Genomic DNA, 5,847 nt, shown 5'->3' with positions numbered 1-5,847 from the left:
ATCGTAAATGGTTCCTTTCCAGCCGATTACCCCGGTGAATACACCCACCTCTCTGGGAACAGAGCCTCTATTTTGGACTACTTTGCCATCTCGGGGGCCTTACTGGCAAAGTTGGAAAATTTCAGGGTACTCCCGTATATCAACAGTGATCACCTTCCAATTTATCTCCAGATGACGGTTAATATGCCTAGGTTCACCCCAGAGACATGTTTCACAACAACTCAACGACCACAAATGGAAATCAAATGCAGGAAAAAGTGGACAGAAAGACTAGACTTCCAACTAAAGCAAGTCCTTGCCAACAAATCTAATATTAGGCTAAGACAGCAAATGATGTCAACAAGACAAGAACGCAACCCAGTAAGAGCCTACGAATCCTTGGTACGTGAACTATTACCCTACTTAGGTAGTGATGTTTCACATACCGCGAAAATCAATGCTCCGATTTCCGGCCCCTGGTTCGACATTGATTGTATTATGGCCAAAGAAGCCCTTATGAGGGCATATTCAAACTTTAAAGCTAATAAATCAATAACATCAAACATGGCCACCATGCAAATTTATGAACTTAAAAAGCACTATAAAACAGAAAAAGAAAGAGGCAATGATGGCTATGTGGGCCCGGCTCATTCAAGCAACGAAAGGGAAAAAATGGTCACTATTTTGGAAAATGGTGTCCAGCAGCAAGAGCAGTCCTACAATGCCCGAACAACCAATTTCACCTGTGGAGTGGGAGCGTCACTTCAGGCAAATGTATGAAAGCTCAGACTGTGTAGAGATGTGGGACACATCTATTATGTTGGATCTCCCAAGCTGGAACCCAGTCACCACGACGGATATCCAGTCACTACTATCCAGATCTAGAACAGGGAAAGCACCAGGTGAAGATTTAATTCCGCTTGAGCTCATTAAGGAAAACAAAGAGTGGTGGTGCCCGGCCTTCGCATCCTTGTTCACATACATCGACAAGACGGGCCACGTTCCAAAAGATTGGGGGATGGCCATAATAATCCCCATCTACAAAAAAGGGAGCAAGTCAGACCCAGGCAATTATAGACCCATTAGCCTACTTAACATTGTGAGCAAATTTTATGCCCTGCACCTCAAAGATAAACTGCTAGACTGGCTTGAGATGGAATCCTTAATAGCAGATGAACAGGCAGGCTTCAGGAAAGGGCGAGCCACTGTTGACCATTGTTTGATCCTCCAACATCTTGTAGGAAAGTATACAGCCAATAAATCTTCTGCAATATATGCGGCTTTCATCGACTTAAAGATGGCTTTCGACTCTATTTAAAAAACCAAACTCTGGGATAAGCTAAAATCTTCTTCAATAGATAAGACTACTATACACAAACACCTATCTTCGGATCCGCTGTTCCCCCCAGGGCCAACTAACACAACAGATACCAACTCAGCGAGGTGTCAAACAGGATTGTGTGCTAGCTCCTCTTCTGTTCAACTACTATATAAATGACATTGTATCAAAAGTAAAAGGGCCACAGTTTCACTCTCCTAAATTGGCAGATAGGCATACAGTATATCTATTCTTCTATACGAGGATGACGCTCTGGTCTTATCGAGGACCCCAGTTGGGCTAAGGAGGGCACTACGATCATTAGCGAAATACTGTACAGAAGCCCATCTCACTATCAATTATCAAAAGTAAAAAATAATGTCTTTCGCCAAATGCCCTAAGAGCCATACATGGAGCATAAGCGGCCAGAAAATCGAACGGGTCCACTGCCTAAAATATCTAGGCATCGTCTTTCACGATAAAGGGCTAAAGAAAGCCCACTTAATACAGTCAGTAACAGCAGCCCACAGTATGTTGCTAACTAAAGATGCTTCTCTGTTGCGATTCTCTGATCTAGGCTAGCTTAGCTGGGTGCCTTAGATCCGAGTCAGGAAGATGGTTGAAGCAGTCTGTGAGGGCTTGTGGGGAGGTGTGTTTGTGAGTGGAAAAGGATCGGAGGACAGTGAGGGAAGGAGTCGCAGGACGCTGCTGGAGAGGATTTTTGGACGGTGGTTAGGAGGGGAGCAAGATGGCTGAAAGAGTATCTGAGGGTCTGGGGGGGGGATGTGAATTTGAGTGGGAACAGATTAGAGGTTTGATGATTGAGGGAGTGTGAGAGGGAAAGGTATACTTTTACGCTGTTAGGAGGTCCAGACGCTGGTGTTGGGTATATCCGATGAGGTCCTGGACACCTCTGGCAGATGGATATCCGTTAGTGTTGGATCTCGTGGCGGAGGCAGGGTTTGTAGGTGTGGCATAGACTCCATGGGGAGCTAGGGGGTGTAAGAGGAGGAGCTGAGGGAATAATGCCACTTGAGGGCGCTGTTTTAGTTTGTGGAAAAGCAGGTTTGTACCTGCGCATGTATGAGATGTGAGGCATCCGAGGTTCTGCAAACACTCAGGAAGTGGCATGGATCGTTGTGTCCAAATTTCAGGGCGATTGGTCAAGTGGTTACCGAGAAAAGTGGAGCCCACACTTTCACCATTTTTACATTTTTACATATATACTAGCTGACCCGGCCACACGTTGCTGTGGTTCTTTCCTGTGACCCCCCCTGTCCCGATCCATGATGTATCCTGCCCCTCCTCCCTCCACCCCAGCTCATCCCTGTGTTTCGGTAGGATACCCTTCCCTCTGTTGTCCCTGGGGAGTGTTGGCCCCTCCTCCATGTATCTCCATACCTTGGCCCCCACCCTTGAAGAAGGAACTGTCAGCTTCTAGGTTCTATTTCCCAGCATGCACTTTTGTCTGAGCCTTCTGTTGTCCCTGGGGAGTGTTGGCTCCCCCCCCCATGTATCTCCATACCTTGGCCCCCACCCTTGGAGAAGGAACTGTTATGTTCTGGGTTCTATTTCCCAGCATGCACTTTTGTCTGAGCCCTCTGTTGTCCCCTCCCCCCTGTATCTCCATACATTGGCCCCTGCATCGTGAGCATTTCTATATATTTAGATTAAGGATCAGGGGTGGCAACAGAAGGCATGTTCTGAAGCACCCGAGTTGTTCAGTTCCATAAAAAACCCAGGAAGTGGCAAGGGGAAGGTAGGGGATTGTAAATGGGGTGGGGGGTGGCCACTGCAAATATCTGAGGACTTAAACTGGGGAGAGAAAGTGCATGGTTTTTTGTGGGGGGGTTTTAAAGACACAGAGGGTTGCAATCAGTTGTAGTATATACCGGTAAAGCCTAGGTTAAAAGGGGCACGACTGCCCTTACTTAAAATGGCCGCCAGAGCCTCGCATGTGACACAACGCCCACTAAATTATAAAGCGAAAACCACTCGCTGTGCCCCCAAGTGCGTGTTAGGAGAAATGATGAACAACTGCCTAATGCTGCCAGGAATTTATTAATGCAACCGCCAGGAGAGGATTTGGGCTTGGGCTTTGGGGGTGGAATGGCTGTTTTGGTGGTTGTTGGACAGTTGCTCCCCCCACCCTACATCAACCCATGACCTATTTGGGCTCCTCCTCCCCCCACCTCCCACCCAGGGCTCCATTTGGGATAGTATTTAAAGGGCTGTAGAGCTGAGGCCTAGTCTGTAAAATGGAGCCGAGGGAGTGGGGGCCTGGCAGGGGCCTACGTAAAACAGAGGCCATGCTGCGGCCTATGATCCATGTGCTTGTCCTCTCCCCCCCCCCCCCGGGCCTAGTGGGGGCCTGGCAGGGGGCTAAATAAAACAAAGGCCGTGCTGCGGGTGACTGAACATCTGAGGAAGCAAAAAAGAGAGGCTTAATGGGCAACAATGCAATAGCTACATAATTAAAAAAACAAACAAACATCACCATAACATAGCATCTGTTGTTTCCTTATTTTAAGCAAAAGGTTAATTCATAGAACAAATAATTGCAAGGACAACTGTAGGCCTAAGTAGTGATGTTAAATATTCTCCAAAATATTATTCTCGATAGTTTAATATCAGTAGGCCTAAGGAATTAAAACAACTAACGTGTTTATCTGTGATTCCCATGATTCCATGGTGAAATCGGAAAATAGTAAACCATATTAGAAAATGGCGGAATAAAATCATTCAAAATCCACGGATGAAATGGATGAATCTGTACTGGAGGGCTGGAAGAAGGTTTAATATCTGCCCCAAGTAATCTGGTGGGGAAAATCTGTTGAAACCGGAATTTCCAAGCATGCTGATGTTGTGAGAATTTTAAGGTTATATAAAACACTGGCCCTGCCACACGTTGCTGTAGCTTAGTCTGTGAAATGGGCCTATAGGCCCCACTTTGACTTAGTTTGTGAAATGGGGCTATAGGCCCCCCTGTGGCTTAATCTGTGAAATGGGCCTATACGCCCCACTGTGAAATGGGTCTATAGGCCCCACTGTGGCTTAGTCTGTGAAAGGGGTCTATAGGCCCCACTGTGGCTGAGTCTGTGAAATGGGCCTATAGGCCCCACTGTGGCTTAGTCTGTGAAATGGGCCCTCAGAGTCCCCCTTCAGATTCCCCTGTAGACCCCACTTGTTCCCTGAGGGGGGATCTCTAGGGTAGGTACCTCTGTGGCATGCGGGGGTCCTTGGGGAGCAGGCTACTGTTGGGGTGGCCTGATCCCTGGCAGAGGTCTGGTCTCTGGGGCGGGCTGGGTCCCGGGGTGGTGGAGTGGATGGTGAGTGGGCGGGATTTTCCCAGTATGTTGGAGGTAGTTTGGTGGAGTGTATGGAGAGGCTGGGTTTGTGGGTGTGGGCTAGACTCCTAGGGGAGGGAGGAGGGAGAGGAGGAGGAGCTGTGGTAATAATGCCACTTGAGGGAGCTGTTTTAGTTTGTGGAAAAGCAGGTTTTTACCTGTGCAGGTATGAGATGTGAGGAATCCGAGGTTGTGCAAACATTCGGGTAGTGGCATGGACCGTTGTGTCCAAATTCCAGGGTAATCGGTCAAGCGGTTACCGAGAACATTAGAGTCCACAGTTTCACCTTTTTTACATTTTTATATATATTGTTCATAAACATGTACATGAATGTACAGACACATGTCTGAAGCAGCACAGGAAGACAGGCCTGACTGACACCATTTTGACTCTCTCTGACCAGGTGTTCCTCTGCAAGGAAGAAGAGGGGTGGGGAAAACCTTCTCATTGTCTCAGGAATTAAAGTGATAATCCCTGGCATCCTGATACCTGAATGCCAGACAAAAGGGTGTGATTAACTTGGCTGTGAAACAGGGAAAATGTAAATATCTGTTTTGTTTCACTTGATTAGGTTTTTGGGGCAGGGGGCAGGGTCCAGGATGCTCAGGTTACTGCCACCAGACCTCCCCTTTCATTTATGTATCTATGATGAATTTAGGGAGGGCGGTCTGGGGCTACACCCCTTCTGTGATGTATGGGTGATGCTTCTGTGGGGTGGGCTGAAACCAATTTCAAATTTCTATTTAAGGGCAGGACACCTTTGTTTGGGGTTCCTTCCTTGTTCTCCTGCGTGAGAGGAAGGACCCTGTTGCAAAAGCAAAAATAAAGGCTTTGCTTCTCAAAATTCTCTGGTTAGCCCCTGTTATATTCTCCGACCAATGGAGAACCGAATAAGGGCTCTTATGTACCCCATAAGGGAATAAGGGCAGATTTTTGCTTATAACACTGACAAACCAGATTGCAGAGGAAGGATCAGCAGAGCTTTAACCCTGTAATTCCAAGGGTCTTGTGCCATACCTGCCAAGTCTCCCACGAAAACTACGGGATCAGCAGCAGCAGCGGAACCGGAAGTTGCACCGGAAATTGTCCGGCGGCCATATTGGGGGGGGTCGCATGGTGACGGCCATCTTAGGGGTGGCCATGCGGCCACCTCCAAGATGGCCACCGCCATGCGGCCACCCCTAAGATGGCCGCTGGGCATG

The sequence above is a fragment of the Zootoca vivipara genome, chromosome 2, assembly GCF_963506605.1.
Source record: "Zootoca vivipara chromosome 2, rZooViv1.1, whole genome shotgun sequence".
Taxonomy (NCBI): domain Eukaryota; kingdom Metazoa; phylum Chordata; class Lepidosauria; order Squamata; family Lacertidae; genus Zootoca; species Zootoca vivipara.
This window is presented reverse-complemented; position numbering follows the sequence as displayed.